General features: G+C 33.6%; 1 pseudogene; it reads right to left on the bottom strand.

The window, feature by feature from the left end:
* Positions 1-21346: 21346 nt before the first annotated feature.
* On the bottom strand, positions 21347-22868 carry LOC131803635 (putative nuclease HARBI1; annotated as a pseudogene).
* Between the last annotated feature and the right edge of the window lie 10 nt (positions 22869-22878).

The following is a 22878-nucleotide window of genomic DNA, read 5'->3' as shown; positions in this document are numbered from 1 at the left end:
TGCCAGACGATCTGTCAATTAAATTTGAATTCGCTGCAACAAAAACAAACTTCAAAACGATGGTAGAAGAATTCAGGTAGTCGCATTGCATAGATGCGGTGGCAATGAACTGTCAAACCAATTTTTAAGTTAAAATTTTAAAATGAAAAATTATTCAAAAAATTATTGCAATGCTTGGGAACATTGATATGTCAACATTGTTAAAATGTTTTTTCAAAAATAAGTAGATTTTTATACGTTTTCTAATACGATGCAAATTAGAAGTTGTTATGACATGCAATTTTTACAAATATCAACAATTTCTCGTTTAACATTTTTAATTTTAAATTCGGTTTGACGGTTCATATATATATATATATATATATATTGTTGAGCTTATTTTAGTTATATTTTTGTTTAAAAGCAGCCAGCGCCTATTGAAATTAGCCTTAACCTTTCAGTGTAACTGCTATTAATTATTGACAGCCACAGCTAAAATAGCACATGATCAGCTATTTAGCTCAGCGCATAGATCGTTTTTAATAAGCGAGCTATTTTTATTTAGCCCTAACCGACAATAAAGCTAAAACTTCAGCACACAAAATAAGCAATAGTTCGGATTGCGGCTACTGCATTTCCTTTTTAGCCGAATGAGCAGCCGAAAACATATTTTTATGATTGCGAGTGTTGCCAACGTACAAATTAATAATAATAACACGTACATATGTTTTCGAGCTCGTCTGCTAATCTAGGAGTATTTTGTTGAATTGTAACTTACCAATATTTTTCTAAATGTATTTAATAACATCTTAAAAAACTAAAATCAATTTAAATTTATGGGATTTAGTAACATTTGCACATTGTCTACATATGAAAATACCATATGGATAAAAAAAATTCATGCGATGTGAAATGTTTAAAGCAACACTGAACTCAAAAATGAATATTGGTTTATGTTGGCTAAAACCATGGCCTATATAAGGTCGGCCAGGAAGCGAATTGGTAAAAAATACAGCTATGTCCATGGCCCAATTATAAGGTCTTTCTTCGAGTGAATTAATCCAAAAACAGCCGTTATTTTACCAGATGAAATGTCAAAATTCATGCTTGACAGAAGAATTTTGTGGCGAATATGTTTGTTGTCATTTTTGTATGTATAACACATGGTAGAAAAATACAGGTAGACGCATCGACGCAGCTGCTGGGACAATGAACCGTCAAACCGAATTTAAAATTAAAAATGTTAAACGAAAAATTGTTGATATTTTTAAAAATTGCATATCATAACAACTTCTAATTTGCATCGTATTAGAAAACGTATAAAAATCTACTTATTTTTGACAAAACATTTTAACAATGTTGACATATCAATGTTCCCAAGCATTGCAATAATTTTTTGAATAATTTTTCATTTTAAAATTTTAACTTAAAAATTGGTTTGACAGTTCATTGCCACCGCATCTATGCAATGCGACTACCTGAATTCTTCTACCATCGTTTTGAAGTTTGTTTTTGTTGCAGCGAATTCAAATTTAATTGACAGATCGTCTGGCAATCAAGGGGGAAGGGGGACCTTATACTTGGATCGTGGCTCTGTCTGTTAATTTTAACGTTTTTTTCTAGGCGAAAAAACTTGTTTCGCCCTGACATCTAATAATCACGGAAAATTTGTTAATTGCCAACAAATGAAAAAAACCAAAGGAAAAAATCATGTATCAGAATGTCGACTTTTGTGTGGGAGGTATGATTATTATGCATTTTATGATAGATAAATTATTCAAAATGTTGACCCTTTGTAGGGGAGGTACTTGAGAGAGTAGACTGATATCGTTCTAGCACTGATATGGAGTGTTTGAACAAAATTGGATGATCTGCTTTTGTTGTATTAGGTAAATGATTTTTTTTGAAATTGTTGACTTTTTTTGAAGTAGGTACCGGTAGGATTGGACCAATACTGCTCATCTACGAACTCGATCTAAGTTTTCTAAGCCAAATCGGGGGCTCCCTTCGGCAAGACACCTCTAGATCGATTCCAAATGTCCTGAAACGGATTTGGTCCAAAGAGACCTAGGGTCTCGAACCGCTGTTTCGATGCGTTTGCCGCATCAAATTTTATACCTATCAATTATTCATACAGGTTAAGATAAAAAAACTGCAACAAAGTCAAACGCCATACTACATTTACAACATTTTATTGAATGAAAGCAAAAGATGTCGGAAATAGCATCAAATTTTATATGTTTAGATTTGCTTGAATTGGTCATCTTTGGCACGAATTATGGCCTTCAAACGTCCAATGAAACCGTCACACGGTGCCCGAATGTTGCTCTGCGGTATTTTGGCCCATTCCCAGCGAGGCGCTTGCTTGAGGTGATCATTTTGTAACCATTCTTGGGTGGCGCGTGATGAGAGCGATGGTGCTGAGACCTGTTGGAATGTCCAAGGTCTGCAGCCAAAATGTTTGCGCGCCCAAGGCTTTTATATGCCCTCCAAAATATTATCGCGATAACATTCTCTTCCAAATTTCACCACATCAGCAACGTCGAAGTGTTCAGAGCATACAAAAGACGTTGCTTTAAATTCTAACTGGCAAACTTTACTCCATTCTGCCTTCGACACTTCATCCTTTTGAACCGAAAAAAGTGTACCCCTTCCTGGAACCTCCTTCTTTCTGCATATTTGGCAAATTCTCATTTTCAAATTCAAATTTTTTTCTGTTTATTTATTTCTTATACAGATTTGTCTTCAAACTCATTTAATAATTTAAATTATTTTGAAATTTTTTGACAAGAACGTCACAATTTTGTTTTTGTTTTCATAGGGCGAATTCAAAATATATTTTGACAGAAAACTTGGTAGTCAGATGGTCTTACTGGCCGACCTAATATAGGCCTTGGCTAAAACCGAGCTAAGCAGCAGTCACAAGGTACATCTACTAGGTAGTCGCATCACCCCAGCTGACGGCACCTTTAAATGTCAAAACAAGTTGTTGTAATGCTGAATTCGCCCTAAATGAATGCAACACAAAAACAAAGTTTGTTTATGTCTTCTTCACTAAAAGACACCAAGTGGCTACTAGCTTGATTGCTGGGCATTCTTAAAGGGCTTTTACTGGTGGCTATATTGGTGCTATGTTCCAACGTAGATCTAACAGGTAACCGCATCGGCGAATTGCTACAACAAAGCAAATTTTGTGGTACCCTCAATGGATGGATTCACCCGCCAACATCTCCAGCGACATTGCCCAAAATGTATCGGATGTTAACATCGAATTGTTCCATGCAAAATCAGGGCACCAAACCTCCAATGCATATGGCCATACATACACCACATATTCAACAGCAGAATCTTTTTCTTTTTCATTTTTTTAAATTTTTTACTGGTAATTCACTCTAATTCAAGTCACACACGAGCAACTGGTTGTACAACTTGGAGGTTGTATTCAAGATTGTATCGTTTGTGGCCCGGTTGTGCCTCGGTTGTAAAAAAACCAACATTTTTTGATATTTATACCAACCAACCGATTGTAATGTTTGCGGGCATGTAGCATACAATTTCATTTTGTGTTTATTTTCAAAGAGGCAACAATACGAAATCCAATCAAATGTGTAATTTCAATGAAAATATAAAAAAAATTATAAAAATATATAAAACGGAATTTCACAAATTAATATGCTATTAATGCTATTAAGTAAATTATTAAGAAAGAAATTTTTTCCGGTGTCATCTTAACTTAAATGAGCTCTTCGAAAAGTGAAGTTGTGCAAAGAGGTTGTATACAAAGTTGTATCGATTGTGGCCGAAGCATACAACTTGTACCAACGGTTCTATCGTGTGTGGCTTGCATAAAGTTGCTCTTAAATTTTGAAATGTCAGGAAAAAATAATTTTAGTGAAGACATAAACAAACTTTGTTTTAGTGTTGCATTCATTTAGGGCGAATTCAGCATTACAACAACTTGTTTTGATATTTAAATGTGCCATCAGCTGGGCTGATGCGACTATCTAGTAGATCTGCCTTGCTATGTTCTTTCTTTAAAACCATTTGATAGGGAACACTTGCTACTGTTGTGCCATGTTCTGGAGTCGGTGTAACGTCCGGTTACCAACATTGGCTGGAATATTAGTGGTATTTGTCAATGACGTAGTAGATATTACAGTTGTGGGCTTGTATAAATATTTCGGGGGCTATCTATCAACTTGGGGCTGTTGCAATGGTCCCCGAGAGTCGTATTATTACTTAGATTAATTTACACACACAACATAAAATGTAAACAAACACCTCGTTGCTGATTGGTTGAAACAAATTTGCCGCAAACTATAAATGTCATGCCAAATGTATATTTTTCGACTTAGATGCCAATTTTGACATTTGAGGGACCACAAAAGTTGCTTTGTTGTAGCAATTCTCCGATGCGGTTACCTGTTAAATCTACCTTGAGCAGTCATGTTGCTTTTTCGGTGCTGAGCCACTTTGGTGCTACGGCTAACTTCATTTTAGCTTCAGCCGCTCATTGCTATTTTGTCTTTGCTGGCGATTTCAAGTAGCAGTAGCTCTCTCGGCTATTTTTTTTTTTTTGTAATGTGTTGCTATTTATTGGCGTATCTAATTGGTGGGCTAGTTTTTTGAAGATTTTTTAGCAGGCAAGACTGACATTTTTTGGTGCTATTGCTAATTTTGCGTTTTACTCCAGACGAAAAAAGTAAATGAACAGAAATAAAAACTTGATTGTCTGGGTGGCAATTGCTTGTCTGCCTTAAACAAAATTTCTGTGAACAGGCTATAAATGCCTGGATTTTCTTTCAAAAATATGATCTAAACTGTTCGATCTTCCAATTCCATGGCAAATCTTGCGAATAGCTTAACGGCTCCCTTATTAGTGGGAGAAAAATGTTGAAACTTAGCAATCATATTCCGCGCACAAAAATTCAGCCCCCTATCTCTACCCCTTGTTCGTGCAGGAGGTGGTGCGTTTTCGCACCCGTCGGCGTTACTGAGTACAATTTTAGTACTATAAAATGTTTTAATAAATTAATAGCATTGTAAAGGAAAATACATGAATTAAGTTGTAATTTTAATAAAATAACTCAAAAATTAGACGATAATATTAAAAAATAGTGAAGTAATAAATGTTCCGAAGGTTGCGCGTTATCATACCCTCCACCTTAGAAAGGAGGGTATATTAACTTTGTCATTCCGTTTGTAACATCCCTAAGTATTCGTCGAAGACCCCATAAAGTATATATATTCATAATCAGCACATTTCAGCACACATTCTTAGTCGTCTGTCCATCTGTCAGTTGAAATCAAGATACAGCACCATTATTTGACGTAGAGCGTCCAAATTTAGCAGAACAATTTGTATTGTGTCTAGGATGGTTGGTATTGAAAATGATATATATCCGTCCACGTTTTGGTATAGTCCCCGGTATCCGCCGATATTCGGTATTTTGATGATTTTAGCCACACTTCGATGGAATTGTCTGAAATTCAACACAAGGAGTTCCTTGTGAGTACTTTACCCTCTGAAAGAGAATTGTCTTTATAGGTACACAATATCGTATATCGCCCCATATATCGGCACCTTCCGATATTCGGTATTTTTAATTTCCTAATTCGTTCCAAATGGTGGAGTATTCCAACTTACTGCTTTTTGCTTGTTCCAATTATGAATATTGGAGAGAATTTGTTTGAGAATATAGCAACGCTAATGGGGTTTGACGTGCCTTTTGCACTCTATTTATTTATTATTATACTATACTTTTTATAGTAGTTAAACAGCTTAATTTAACAAATTTATAATATAAGGATTCGAATATGCGTGCTGGATGTTGATATCTCTGAAGAGTAACATTGAAGATCGAAAACACGATACTGAACGACCAATTTTATTTATGGCTCTTTTTCGCTTTTCTGCAACGTCAGTCTTATGACTAAGAGGGTAATTGTCAATATATTACCTTGTAAAAAGAGAAATAATCATCCAATTGAAAATCTATGGAAATTGTAATAAACGGATAAGATTTGAATATAGTTCCCATACATAGTGTCGTCCGATTTCATAAGTATTGTGCACCAAATGCATAATATAAGTCCGAATAAAATCAATTTAAGTACACGCAGCCAGGTTCAGTGTAGAAGTATATCTGGCAATCGGTTCAGATTTCGATGCTCCCATATATATTTTGGTCCGATTTAAATTTTATTGTGCCCCACATGTTTAATATGTATCCAATATGGATGGATATCGGCACATCCGAGCGAATTTAACCCTGAAGCAAGTACTTCTAATTTGGGGAAAATCGGTGTAGATATAGTTGTAGCTCCCATATATATGATTCATCCGTTTTGGAGTTTAAGTCCCTCACATTCGTAATATGCACAAATATAATTCAAAAACATTTGTGACAAATTTCATCGGGATCGGTTCAGATTTGAATATAGCTTCCATATATATCAAATATGTAATTTCAGGCCAAGTTGACTGAATTTATCCTGAAGCAAATACAACACTTGTTGAAACTCTGTTCCCATATATATATATATATATATATATATATATATATATATATATATATATATATATATATATATATATATATATATATATATATATATATATATATATATATATATATATATATATATATATATATATATATATATATATATATATAAACACCCGTCGGTGTTAATTGGTTAAATGCACGTTGCGCAATTTACGTTTCTTCAATTCCAATGCCAAATTTTGAAGCTCTACGTCAGACTTACGGACATCGTAAAATTGACTTAGAATTGTATGCTGATTATGAATATATACTTTTAACTTAGGGATGTTACAAACGGAATGACAAAGTTAATATACCATTTAAAATGCCCTACTGTCAAAAATTAGTTTATGTTTCTAAAAAAGTTGGTGTCGGTGACTGGACATAATCCACACGGACACAATCCCCATTGCAATTATGGGGACTATGTCCGGTTTGTTTTTGGTCATAACCGCTTCCAAAAAGGACATAATTCCCATGGGGAGTATGACCGTTTGCTGTGTGGACTACTTACAAAAATAATTAATCTTAGTAATCATTGATTCACGGCAGCCGGTGCGGGATATACTCAGATGAGAAGATCTCAATCCCCGGTCAAAGGCCGTCTACTTAAAAAAATTATGAGATTTAAGTGCAGGACATACCCAGAGGAGAAAATCTCAATTTTTTCGCATACCCTATCGTTTTGGGCATACTCATTATTATAGGCATTATGTCCGCAACATTCTGGGGATTTTGACCGGACCTCATAATGGAAGGGGGATAAAGTAAAAAAAAAAACGGTTATATGCCCCAGAAAGTAGCGGGCATAACCCCCACAGTAATGGGTATGTCCAATGACTTTTACTTCTGGGTATGTCCGGCACCGGCTAAAGCGAATACAAGTATACTACATTTTAGTAATTTTTGTAAGTAGTCCCCGGTCATACAGTCATACTCCCCCTTTTATTATGGGGGCTATGACCGAAAAAAGATCGTAATCCCCAAAATTGCAATGGGGACTTTGACCGCTGAGATTATGTCCCGGCGCCGGTTTTGAATTTAAAGTGTAAATGGGGTGGCGGAAATATCAATCTAATCCTCCAAAGGTTATGTGATGCAACAAACCTCGAAATATTGGTGCCCACGATTTTACATATTTATCTTCCTATCTCGCCGAGCTAGGTCGATTTAGCTATGTGTGTCGGTTTGTCCATTTTCATTTATATCCCACTACAAGTCACAATTATGACGCAAACATCACGAAATTTTGTTTTGAGTCAGGGATAGGGTAAGAATAGAAATCTTTAGGACTTGAAAAGGTCCAAAAAAGATTTTTCTGATTTGTAGTCATTCAGGTCATAATTATATACCAATTGGCGCTTAATTTTGAGTGGGGTTAGATTTTAGAACAGCGAAGAAACGCACCTGATGGGATCGACACAGCACAGCGTTTGAAATGGACCATGCCTTTTATGTGAAACATCCATTTTCTAACACAATATTTCGCTTTGTTTAAATTTTGTGAATGAACGATTGGTATTTTTTGATTGTATATTTTGGCACTTCGTTTTGTTTGTGTTAGAGTTAGGTGAACCAAAATTTACCCGTAGAAAAAAGCTCTTTTTTTATTTACGTACGGAAACCAAAAATTCTATTTTCTATTCATTTGCCTTGCAATTGGAAGAAGAATAAGTTTGCTGAACAGGCTATTAATTCATTTTTTGCGCTATTTAACTCATTTTAAAAATAAACAAAAGGTATCAAATAAATTAAAAAAAATTTGTTTCAAAAATTTGTATTTCTGTAGTTTAACGAATCTTTTCTACCTCATTATTGTGCCATGAATTTGGCAGAACAATTTATATTGTATTTAGGATGGTTGGTATTGAAAATGAGACATATCGGTCGACGTTTTGAAATAGCCGATATTCGGTATTTGGATGATTTTTGTTCCATTTTTCACGGATTTTACTAAAAATTTGTATTTGTGGTTAGAAATGGGTTCCTACTCCTGTGACGGAACATGGTATTTATAGGTCCAGGTTTTGGTATAGCCCCCATATAACGGTTCCTCCCAATAATCGCCGTTCTGATAATTTTTGCCACATTTTTACGGATTCTATATATAGGTACACGTTTTCGCATAGTCCCCACATAACGGAACCTCCGAAAATTTAGTATTTTGATGATTTTTGCACATTTTTCAGAGATTTGTCTATAAGTTGGTAACTCTGATGGCAGAACATTGAATATTTAGTTTCACGTTTTCCTATATGGCACATATAACGATACACACCGATAATTTACGAACTTACTGTTTTTTTCTTGTTTTTTAGATAATTTTTAGTTTTCTTTTTATGAGGAACAAATTGTTTCATTTTTGACAAATCAGGCGATTGCTTGAGAGTTTATGCATGGATTCCGTCTTGTTACCTTTTAACATGGTATAATTTAGAAGGTAAAGTCATATAATCATATGTTTACAATTTTTTTCAAATTTATACATCTGACAACATCTCATTCTCAAAATCTACTTATATTCATAAATCCATTGAATACACACAAAATCAGAGACGAGAACTGTTTTTATGCCTTAAAATTTAACAAGGTAAATTACCGAAAATGCAGATCTGAGAATGCTAATTTGAAATGAGGTTACCTTTATTTCATTGTACCATGCCTTTTACAGTTTTCTTGAAAAAGAGAATTAAACTGCTTTACACTCTCAAAAATTGCTGAGCAATTCCTGCAGTAAAAGTAACCAGACAGAGCTATTGTATAACGACCGATTGCCATTTTTACGGCGAATTCCAAATATAAACATATGTATTTTGACAGAACAGGTTGGGCTAATCGAAAGACCCAAGGCCCATTAATTAGGTCGTACGATTAGCCCAGCTGAATTCAAAATACATTTGTTTATATTTGGAATTCGCCGAAAAAAAATGACAAGCTGTCATTATACAATAGGCCTGTCTGGTTATTTTCCTGAAGTAATTGTCTAGTAGCTTCTTTCTGAGAGTTTCATTCTCTTTTATTCTCATCTGATTTATGAAAAACGAAGGAATAAAAAGAAATGAAGTGCACACAAATTTAAAATAAGCCGTAAGACTATACAATTAGGTTTTTGATTACTAAAATAAACATGTTTTAAATGTGCTTCGGAAGGAGAAGAATAGCAAATGATTGCAAGAAGAAATTTGTCCAGGAAGAATTTGCAAATACTCAGTGAAAGAATTCCTCTCTCGAGTAACTCTCATTTGCAGAACTTTTGTGTTAAAAGTAACAGTTGTTAAAAATTTTAGGGTAACCAGACACACCTAATTCTATTCTGGCTGCTTGACTGCAAATTCGATTTTTCCTCCATTTCAAAGTACGAAGACGCAAGGTCAAAAAGGAGCACAAATTGCCAACATATGTTCATTGACACGTCTTGCCTTCTGTTTAATTTTAATATTATGCTCGTGTGCTTTGTTTCGTATGCTTTACTTTGTTTTTTTTTCTCGTAGATGTTTACAAATTCGCCACAAAAAAGACAAATAAAGGCGAATTATTATTTGCTTCAGAAGAAGTTTTGAGAGTTTGAAGAAGTAAAACAGCTGTTTTTAAGGCAATTCGCCCTTTACATGACCTAATAAATGGGCCTTGGAAAGACCGATTTAATAGGGCTTGCGAGTTACCTAAAATTCGACGTACTCGGTAGACGTTTCTCATCACACAAATAAAATATATTTATATAAATGTTACCAAAATACGTAGAGAATTGTAACATGTTCAATATTGACATTTGAACAATTTATTTTCTTGTGTGTTCAAAATAGAAATGAATGATACAAAAAATGTGAATCTTTTTAATTGAAAAAATATTATGATTGGGAGAATTAAAAATATCGATTTTAACAACGTTTTAATTTGGTAGATTCTAAACTATGGGCCTGGCGTATTTTGGCAATACAGACGTACGGCCAAAGGACACTTTTATGCATAGATGTGGACAAAAGATGATGACTGATCACTGCTACTGCTGACGCCGCCAGCCTGAACATGAGGGCTTGTTGCCTGATGCTTCTACTGTTGTATTGACTGTTAGTGGAACCCACCATATTTGCGAGCAGATGGGTCGATTTTAATATTACGATTATCACACTATTTGAAGCGCTTTAAATAAACGTTACATTTCCCACAAAGTGCATAATATATTCTGGTTCAATACTATGTCGATTAAGCTATGCCGTCCGTTTACGCACATACGAATGCAGTACTGTCCGGCGATGGAACTAAATTATTTATTTTTCAACGGAATTCATTGTTAATTGGTAGTTGGAGTTGATATTCGAGGAAAATAATCCTTTCAAATAGCTGCTTATGCAGGTCAATATTGGCGCCAATATTGGCGCCAATATATACGCCAGGCCCATAGTTTAGAATCTACCAAATTAAAACGTTGTTAAAATCGATATTTTTAATTCGCCCAATCATAATATTTTTTCAATTAAAAAGATTCACATTTTTTGTATCATTCATTTCTATTTTGAACACACAAGAAAATAAATTGTTCAAATGTCAATATTGAACATGTTACAATTCTGTACGCTCTACGTATTTTGGTAACATTTATATAAATATATTTTATTTGTGTGATGAGAAACGTCTACCGAGTACGTCAAATTTTAGGTAACTCGCAAGCCCTATTAAATCGGTCTTTCCAAGGCTCATTTTTTAGGTAATAAAGGGCGAATTGCCTTAAAAACAGCTGTTTTACTTCTTCGAACTCTCAAAACTTATATGCATATTTGTCAAAGCATAATTATTCAAAGATATGAATGTTATAAATGTTCACGTACTGGTCGATTAGTTTTTAATGTTTAGTCAATGAGCAGTAATTTGGAATTTACTGTACTTTGTACATCTCATAATTGAGGGCTAATTGATTTAAGAATATCCAAAGTTAATTACCTTTTTAAACCCATTAGCACCTCAGATTGTGCATTAGAGTCCTCATAAGTCGCCCTAACTATGTCGGTCTGTTTGTCCGCCAAAAGGTGGACTTGAGGGGGTACTATTACATGAAGAAAATTCTAAAATTTGTAGATATGTTGAAATTTTTGTGTAAGGTTTTCACCCCCAAATAAACATTTTTAGCCAAATCCTTTGAAATATGGTAAATTGCGAAACATCGACCTACATTGAAAACTTTCTTCGCCCCTTATAATCCAAGGTGACAAATAGAGGCCAAATCGAAAATATGGCAGAACAACATAGCATGTCAAACTGAAAAAAATCACGTGATTTAAATAAGTAAAAATAGGTTTATCCACCTCATAATTGAGGTCAGACTAATTTCAGAATAGTCAAATATAATTACTATTTTACACCTATTACCGTAATATGGAAACTAATTTTATTTGTCATTTAAATTGTAAATTGGAGACCCCATAAAGTCCATATTTTTTTCATCATAGTATAATTTAATGACGATTCAACAAATATTCGGTCCCGTGGTACTTTCTTATATTTGTAATTTGTTCATGTTTTTACAATTTTTTTCATACAGATGTATATCCCAAATCTACGTTCTCAACCAATATTCTCTTGGGGGTTACAAATTCAATAGAATACAAATTTTTCTTTTCTGACCACAATGTGGGGACTTTACATGAATAAATTTATATGTGGCAATTATCTGTACGATGGTTCCTTACCCCAGGGTAGCATAAATACAATTTTTTAGTGGTCAAGACCAATATGGGCCCTACTCTGAAAATTTTATGGGAAGAGGTTCTCTACCCCCTTAGAAACAAAGATGCCAAATAAGGGCCAAATATAGAAGAAAGTGGCGAAGACTCCAATGGCTTAAATCATACGATGGTTATTTATGATCGATATCATGAACTGCAAAAGCGATTTAATGTATCTTAAATGTTCAGGAAGAATTTTTGGAAGGATAGAAATCTTTTTCTTACTAAAAGTCCCATTCGCTCTACTATTTTGCACCCTTTATATTTGGTATTTTACTGATTGTACTCCCAAAATTTGAGCTCTCATCGTGCTGAAGCACGATGTAGGCCCTGGAGTTGAAAGGTAGATGTCAGTTACCATCGTATTTAGCACATATTTCATTTTGTTGGTGAAAAATTGTATATAGTGAAAAATAATTCTTTATTTTGTTCACAAAAAATCCACTGAATTCAATATGGTATTACAAATTGAAAAAAAAATTGACAAAAGAAGAATAACAAATAGAAAAAATTTTCAACTTGTTCGCTGATTTTTTACAGGAACTGTTTAAAGATCCTTACAAAGTTTGTCAATAGAATGTACTTTTGTTTTAAAATTCAATTCCATTGGACATTTTCTCGATATTTTCCCGTTTTGAGAATTGTTACAATGAGATCTCTTTTTCCGTGATTTTTTTAACGATTTTGAAAAATTAATTATATTTTAACTTTGGTGTGACCGCATTAAATTATTTCGGTATCATCTATTCCGTTTCGCCACTACATAATTCGGTACTACACTTCCATGTAACCCGCCATCAATTTCAGTTCTCAAGAAATCAAGTCATTAATATTCGAATTCAAAAATAAAATATAAAAAACACTACAAATGTACATTAGAAAGAAGTAAGTCAAAATGGAAAAAGTCATGCAAAATAAAACATTACTATTGTACATTTCAAAAGTCAAAATGAAAATGTTAACATATCACATTTTTACGCGATTTTTTTGGATATTATCCTTTTCGGATAAGAGACAATTCCGAATTTGTATGAATCATTAAAATCAGTTCAGCGGTTCTTAAGTTATAAGCGTAGTAACTAACTATGCGTGGTCAGTTCCTCAGCCCCTAAAACAAATACTTAGGGTTGGAGGGAAGGTCAACAGTATCTCGTGTAATAATTTTTAAACCAATATCTTGCTTATTTGGGAAATATAAGGATTTTAGATAAATCGAAATAGTGGGCGTAAAAGGAGGCGTGGTCAATATTTTTTTCTTTAAAAACATAACTCGGGGTATGACGAACGTTTGTACAAAAAATTATGCAAATCGGCCCAGCCGTTTCCAACTGATTCCGTTACATATGCATAAATCTATATATATAAAAATCAATTGTTGTTTGTTGGTAACGGAATCAGTTGAAAACGGCTGGACCGATTTGCATAATTTTTTGTACAAACGTTCGTTATACCCCGAGTTAGGTTTTTAAAGAAAAAAATATTGAACACGCCTCCTTTTACGCCCACTATTACGATTTATCTAAAATCTTTATATTTGCCAAAATAGTGAAGATATCGGTTTGAGAATTATTACACGAGATGCTGTTGGCTTTCCATCCAACCCTAAGTACTTATTGAGGGGCTGAGGAACGCGCCTACTTTTAAATCTATCTCTCTATATGTAAAATAAAGTTGTGTTAGTTACTACTCTTATAACATAAAGACCGCCGGTCTGATTTTAACGATTTAGACAAATTCGGAATTGCCTCTTGGTAGAAAAGAATAAAATCCAAAAAAATCGCGTAAAAATGTGAAATTTGAACATTTTCATTTTGACTTTTAAAATGTACAATAGTAATGTTTTATATTGCATATTTTTTTCCATTTTGACTTACTATTTTCGAATGTACATTTGTAGCGTTTTTTTCCTTTTTTGAATTCTAATATGATGTGTAGGTTTTTTGGGTAATATAAAGCCACAACGGGTAAAACTGTTATTTATAGACTTTATGTATTTATTCGTAATACCCAATAAATACATAAAATCTATAAATAACAATTTTATCCGTTGTCGCTTTATATGAACATTCTAGAATCGGGGAAAATCGACAATTTTTCAATGGAATCGAATTTCAAAATACCGACAAACTTCGTAATCACCTTTAAAAATTTGCCGCGAAAAAATCAGCGAACCAGTTGAAGATTCTTTCTCTTTTTTCTATATTGAAGTGTACATTTTTTTATTGGCTTGAATTCTGAAGGAATAATATTAAAAAGAAATGAGGGCGCAATACGATGTTAAATGCTTTCTACTCCAGGACCTATATCGTGCTTCAGCTGGAAGATGCGAACACATTTAAACAAACAAAAATGACCGAAGAAGCGTTATGGGGTTAATTTCAAAAAGTGGACCTGCTTCTTTCATATGACAATAAATTGTCAAATGAGAACACAAAATGCAAAATAAATTGGGACTGCAATCAGTCAAATACCGACTATAAAGAACGCAAAATAGAAAGTCTACCTAAACATTCAAGATACCTTTAATCGCTTTGGCAGGTCATGATATGGATCATAACCCCTGATAAGGGAACAATCCGATTTCAAGTATATTCTACATTTTAACCATATTTTTCGTACTAATTTTAGCTTATGTTGATAATTTAAGAAGAAACCATCTTTGCAAAAAAAATTATCACGTTTTGGTATCACCATTTAATGTATTTTCGGGGTCTTGGCCACTTTTTTAATTTTTTGGCCCTTATTTGACATCTTTGTTTCTAAGGGGGAAGAAAACCTCTTCTTATCAAATTTTTGTTTTTCGGAAAAGTGCACATCTTAGTCTTGAGGCTACCTGGGGTAGAAAATTTTCTTACAGATAATTATCCTCATAGGAATTTATTTAAGTATAGTCCCCACATTAGTATACCCCCAAGTCCACTTTCCCAACCAATGTGTGGTTAGAAAAGAAAATTTTGTATTATATTGAATTTGTGACCCAAGAGAATATTGGTTGGGAACGGAGATTTGGGATGCACGTCTATATGAAATAAACTCTGAATTGCAATCTGGGACTCATTCAGTCGAAAATTGTGGCAGAAACATGAAAAAAAATACGAAATTATAAAGTAACTTTATTGGATCTCGGCCGCACAATTTAAGTGACAAACAATTAGTGCCCATCTTACGGTAATCGGAGCAAAAGAGTAATTTTTTGGCTATTCTGACAACATTCTGCCTTCAAGTATGAGGTGGACAAGACTGAATACCACGCAGTACGGGATTTTAAATGTTGGAAATACAAATTGGGCTATTATAGATGTTCTTTATTATATAGGTATTTAACACCCAAATTAAAGCCTATAGCTGAAAAATAAGATCAGGCTATTCAAAATATTTAAAACCGACGGTAATTATAATTTTTGCCATGAATATTAATTTAAATATAGACATGGAGTCATTACTTATAATCAAAATTGGAGTAATTATAATGGCGTCATTACTTATAATCAAAATTGTGCCGCCTGCATAAGTCAGATATGTGATTTATTACGCTTTAAAGACTAAAAGTACGGGCCGGCAACGCGGCCGGTTAGGTTTTTAAAGAAAAAAATATTGACCACGCCTACTCTTACGCCCACTATTTCGTTTTATCTAAAATCCTTATATTTCCCAAATAAACAAGATATTGGTTTAAAAATTATTACACGAGATACTGTTGACCTTCACTTCAATCCTAAGTATTTGTTTGGGGGTTGAGGAACTGACCACACATACTTTTTAATCTATTCTATATATAAATGAAAGTTGTGTTAGTTACTACGCTTATAACTTAAGAACCGCTGAACTGATTTTAATGATTCATACAAATTCGGAATTGTCTCTTATCCGAAAAGGATAATATCCAAAAAAATCGCGTAAAAATGTGATATGTTAACATTTTCATTTTGACTTTTGAAATGTACAATAGTAATGTATTATTTTACATGATTTTTTTCCATTTTGACTTACTTTTTTCTAATGTACATTTGTAGTGTTTTCGAATTCGAATATTAATACCAATTTATTTAATTGACTTGATTTCTTGAGAACTGAAATTGATGGCGGGTTACATGGAAGTGTAGTACCGAATTATGTGGTGGCGAAACGGAATAGATGATACCGAAATAATGTGATGCGGTCGCACCAAAGTTAAAAGATAATTACTTTTTCAAAATCGTTAAAAAAATCACGAAAAAAGAAATCTCATTGCAACAATTCTCAAAACGGGAAAATATCGAAAAAATTTTCCAATAAAATTGAATTTTAAAATAAAAGTACATTCTATTGACAAACTTTGTAAGGATCTTTAAACAGTTGCTGTAAAAAATCAATGAACAAGTTGAAGATTTTTTCTATTTGTTATTCTTCTTTTGTAAATTTTTTTCAATTTGTAAAATCATATTGAATTCAGTGGATTTTTTGTGAACAAAATAAAGAATAATTTTTCACCAAAAAATGAAATAAGTGAGAAATACGATGGTAAGTGACATCTACCTATCAACTCCAGGGCCTACATCGTGCTTCAGCTGGAAGATGCGCAGACATTTAAACAAACAAAAATGACCGAAAAAGACTAATGGGGCTTATTTCAAAGAGTGGCCCTGCTTCTTTCATGTGGCAATAATCCGTCCAATGAGAGCTCAAAATGCAAAAAATTTTGGGAGTACAATCAGTAAAATACCAAATATAAAGGGTGCAAAATAGTAGAGCGAACGGGAAAGAAAAAGATTTCTATCTTTCCAAAAATTCTTCCTGAACATTTAAGATACCTTAAATCGCTTTTGCAGGTCATGATATCGATCATAAATAACCATCGTATGATTTAAGCCATTTTTGGAGTCTTCGCCACTTTCTTCTATTTTTGGCCCTTATTTGGCATCTTTGTTTCTAAGGGGGGTAGAGAACCTCTTCGCATAAAATCTTCGGAGTAGGGCCCATATTGGTCTTGACCACTAAAAAAGGAACCCTGGGGTAAGGAACCATCGTACAGATAATTGCCACATAGAAATTTATTCATGTAAAGTCCCCACATTGGAGTATCCCCAAGTCCACTTTCACATCTAATGTGTGGTCAGAAAAGAAAAATTTGTATTCTATTGAATTTGTAACCCCCAAGAGAATATTGGTTGGGAACGTAGATTTGGGATATACATCTATATGAAATAAATTGTGAAAACATGAACAAATTACAAATATGTGAAAGTAGCACAGGACCGAATATTTGTTGAATCGTCATTGAATTATACAATGATGAAAAATATGGACTTTATGGGGTCTCCAATTTACAATTTTAATGACAAATAAAATTAGTTCCCATCTTAGGGTAATGGGTGTAAAATAGAAGTGGATAAAACTATTTTTACTTATTTAAATCACGTGATTTTTTTCAGTTTGACATGCTATGTTGTTCTGCTATATTTTCGATTTGGCCTCTATTTGTCATCCTGGATTATAAGGGGTGAAGAAAGTTTTCAATGTAGGTCGATGTTTCGCATTTTACCATATTTCAAAGGATTTGGGGGTGAAAATCTTACACAAAAATTTCAACATATCTACAAATTTTAGAATTTTCTCCATGTAATAGTACCCCCTCAAGTCCACCTTTTGGCGGACAAACAGACCGACATGGTTAGGGGGACTTATGAGGACTCTAATGCACAATCTGAGGTGCTAATGGGTTTAAACAATTAATTAACTTTGGCTATTCTTAAATCAATTAGCCCTCAATTATGAGGTGTACAAAGTACAGTAAATTCCAAATTACTGCTCATTTGACTAAAAATTAAAAACTAATCGACCAGTACGTGAACATTTATAACATTCATATCTTTAAATAATTATGCTTTGACAAATATGCATAATAGACAAAAACTACGGGCCGGCAACGCGGACCGGGCCAGCATAATTTTTTGTACAAACGTTCGTCATACCCCGAGTTAGGTTTTTAAAGAAAAAAATATTGACCACGGCCACTATTTTGATTTATCTAGAATCCTTTTAATTGCCAAAATAATGAAGATATCGGCTTGAAAATTATTGCACGTGAAACTGTTGACTTCCCATCCAACCACGCCTAGTTTTTAATCTAAATATATCAATATGTATAAAAGAAAGTTGTGTTAGTTACTACGCTTATGCTTCAAGAACCGCTTATCTGATTTTAATGATTCAGATAAATTCAGAATTGTCTCTTGACAGAAAAGGATAATATCCAAAAAAATTGCGTAAAAATGTGAAATTTTAAATTTTTCATTTTGACTTTTGAAATGTACAATAGTAATGTTTTATATTGCATGATTTTTTTTCCATTTTGACTTGCTATTTTATTTGCAGTGTTTTTTTTTTAGTTCTAATATGATGTGTAGTCTTTTTGAAGAGTATAAAGCGACAACGGACAAAACAGTTATTTATGGATTTTATGTATTTACTAGCTGGCCCGGTCCGCGTTGCCGGCCCGTACTTTTAATCTTTAACGCATAATAAATCACAGATCTGACTTATGTAGGCGGCACAATTTTGATTAAAAGTAATGACGCCATTATAATTACTCCAATTTTGATTATAAGTAGTGACTTGATTATGAGTAATGACTCCATGACTAAATATAAATTAATATTCATGGCAAAAATTATAATTACCGTCGGTTTTAGATATTTTGAATAGCCTGATCTTATTTTTCAGCTATAGGCTTTAATTTGAGTGTTAAATACCTATATGATAAAGAGCATTTATAATAGCCCCATGTGAAAATTCAGCTCAATTTTTGATATTGTAAAAAGCATTCAAATGAGCTATAATTTGAAATTTGTATTTTCAACGTTTAAAATCCCGTACTGCGTGGTATTCAGTTTTGTCCAACTCATACTTGAAGGCAGAATGTTGTCAGAATAGCCAAAAAAATACTCTTTTGCTCCGATTACCGTAAGATGGGCATTAATTGTTTGTCATTTAAATTGTGCGGTGAAGATCCAATAAAGTTACTTCATAATTTCGTATTTTTTTTTTATGTTTCTGCCACAATTTCCGACTGAATGAGTCCCAGATTGACATTTCAGAGTTTATTTCATATAGACGTACATCCCAAATCTACGTTCCCAACCAATATTCTCTTGGGGGTTACAAATTCAATAGAATACCAAATTTTCGTTTCTGACCACGCATTGGTTGGGAAAGTGGGGTATTCTAATGTGGGGACTATACTTAAATAAATTCCTATGAGGGTAATTATCTGTAAGATGATTTTCTACCCCAGGGTTTTTTACCCCAGGTAGCCTCAAGACTAAGATGCGCACTTTTCCGAAAAATAAAAATTTATAAGAAGAGGTTTTCTTCCCCCTTAGAAACAAAGATGTCAAATAAGGGCCAAAAAATTAAAAAAAGTGGCCAAGACCCCGAAAATACATTAAATCATGATCACGTGATCATTTTTTGCAAAGATGATTTCTTCTTAAATTATCAACATAAGCTAAAATTAGTACGAAAAATATGGTTAAAATGTAGAATATACTTGAAATCGGGTTGTTCCGTTATCAGGGGTTATGATCCATATTATGACCTGCCAAAGCGATTTAAGGTATCTTGAATGTTTAGGTAGAATTTCTATTTTGCGTTCTATATAGTCGGTATTTGACTGATTGCAGTCCCAATGTATTTTGCATTTTGTGTTTTCATTTGACAATTTATTGTCATATGAAAGAAGCAGGTCCACTTTTTGAAATTAACCCCATAACGCTTCTTCGATCATTTTTGTTTGTTTAAATGTGTTCGCATCTTCCAGCTGAAGCACGATGTAGGTCCTGGAGTAGAAATAAATACATAAAATCTATAAATAACAGTTTTATTCGTTGTGGCTTTATACTACCCAAAAAAACCTACACATCATATTAGAATTCAAAAAAAAAAAAAAAAAAAAAAAAACACTACAAATGTACATTCGAATATAGTAAGTCAAAATGGAAAAAATATACAATATAAAACATTACTATTGTACATTTTAAAAGTAAAAATGAAAATGTTCAAATTTCACATTTTTACGCGATTTTTTTGGATTTTATTCCTTTCTGCCAAGAGGCAATTCCGAATTTGTCTAAATGGTAAAAATCAGACCGGCGGTCTTTATGTTATAAGAATAGTAACTAACACTACTTTCTTTTACATATAGAGAGATAGATTTAAAAGTAGGCGCGATCCTCAACCCCTAAATAAGTACTTAGGGTTGGATGGAAAGCCAACAGCACCTCGTATAATAATTCTCAAACAGATATCTTCACTATTTTGGCAAATATAAAGATTTTAGATAAATCGTAATAGTGGGCGTAAAAGGAGGCGTGGTCAATATTTTTTTCTTTAAAAACCTAACTCGTGGTATGACGAACGTTTGTACAAAAAATTATGCAAATCGGCCCAGCCGTTTCCAACTGATTCCGTTACCAACAAACAAAAATTGATTTTTATATATATAGAAGAAGAAGAATATGACTTAATGTCGTTTTTGTAGGGAAAATAATACAAGAAATATCAGCACTAAGTAGAGCCAATTTCAAATAATGGTGAAACAAATAAGCCACCATTGAGTCGTGGGCACAATTGGTAAACAATTTAAATGCAGTCAGTCCAGTAAAAATGTACTTTATTTTCATTTTTATTAAATTCTCGACGCACACTGTAGCAAAGTTACGGAAGAACCGCGTTAATTTTTCGGGAACAGGGGGTGGCCCGGCAAGAATTCTTTCATTTACACCATTAGAAGAAAGCGTAATAGATTTACTGCAAATGAATCAGTCGGTTGATGGTATGAATGGGTTGCGAAAATTTGGTGCAAACAGCAGTACCCCCGCGGTTGGCGACGATGAAGAGAAAAGATATACACTTGAAAAAATAAATTTCGAACATGATATGAAATTGGATCTTGAAAATAATACAATTAAAGTTGCAAAACTTGGTTTGAAAGGAGAGATGCTAGAAATTGAAAGGAATAGGATTTAATTTTTGTTTAGTGTGATAGCATTATATTACTATTTATGCCTTTTTCCCTCCAAATGTCATTATTAATGAATTAATTAAATAAATGAATTCTCATTTTATTTTATTAAATGTTTTTTATTTGATCTCTTAATGCTTGCGCTATAGCTAAGAATTGACTTGTTCCTTCTAAAGCTAATGCTGTGTTGGAGGTCAATTCCATTTCTTCTTCAATATATGCTATATCTGGAGGAGGTTCCACATTATGCACCAAACAAATATTGTGTAATGCACAACAAACATTCAATATATGTGCGACATTTTCTGGTGCATAATGCAATTCGCGTGCTGTGAGCAAGCAACGAAATCTTTCCTTCAATACGCCAAACACAAGCTCAATTATGGATCTTGTCTTACAAAACCGCTTATTAAATCTGCTTTCCGTGGAATGTTCGTTGGCGCTTCTATACTGTGTAAGGATCGATGGTTCGAATGGATACCCAGAGTCTCCTACGCATAAAATAGATTTTAAATATTGTTTAAAATAGATTTTAAACAAATCAACAGATAAATTGTCGCCTTTTACATACGTATTCTTCATAAATAGGCCCTCATCTCATAGAGTCGTGTGATGCTCCTCCATAACAACCATTCACTGCTCTTATACGCATTGTATTATCGCATATCTAAAATAACAGATGAAATGTTAAAAAAAAAAATGTTGCGATTTTATACATTTAGGGGATGATATTACACTGCAAAATACTTACAACCATTGCATTTATGCTGTGTTCCAGTTTCCTGTTGAAAACAAGTGCTCGTCTTTAGATGGGCGGACCATTTGGATGTGAGTACCATCAACAGCTACAATTATCCCTGGAATTCCAGACATGGCATAGGAGTAATTTTTTGGCGTACGTTTTTCTTCTTAGCTCATGGTGAAATTTATGTGCTTTGGGCACAACACCATTTCTATGGCAGTGCACACTTCACTTATACATATTGACACAGTTTGTTGTGCTAATCTAGCAAACCGGTCCTGACCGATTTCGTGTTGGTACCCACCTTACCCAAGAAACTTAATTGTAGCACCCAATTTGACTGTTGAAGTTACACTAGTAGACCTCAGCGATGTCGGCAGCTCCGATCTAATGTTGTCCAGCACGTAATTAAATGCTTCCTTGTTAAGTATTGTGCTTCCTTGTTAAAATTACGAAACAAATGCTTCCAACTTTAAATAATACACTCGAAAGTACTGCCAAACAGAATCCAATTAGGTGCAGCGCATCCGTAGCTCTAATGGTAAAACATTCCAGTTACGCGCAAGTTGAACCAGAAATGATCGGCCGAATAAGTTTCTCCATATTCTAGGAATAATTATTTGCGGGTTCCTGGTCGAATGAGAGAAGCAAAAATCACTATACAATCATACTGGCTTTGATTTTTTATAATTTTATGAAATAGATACAAGCACCGAAAATTTACATATTTATTGAATGTACATCCGAGAATCTTATGGCATAGCTCAAAACATGATTTCAAATAGGAACCTTATAAACGAACCGTGCTATAGAATTGACAAGCCGCTTAAACTTATTTAAGTGAAATCCCAGAGTACCTGTAACAATTTCAAACCCATAGTTTCTGAC

Source organism: Musca domestica, unplaced genomic scaffold (genome assembly GCF_030504385.1).
Source record: "Musca domestica strain aabys unplaced genomic scaffold, Musca_domestica.polishedcontigs.V.1.1 31, whole genome shotgun sequence".
In the NCBI taxonomy this organism is placed as follows: domain Eukaryota; kingdom Metazoa; phylum Arthropoda; class Insecta; order Diptera; family Muscidae; genus Musca; species Musca domestica.
This window is presented reverse-complemented; position numbering and strand designations above follow the sequence as displayed.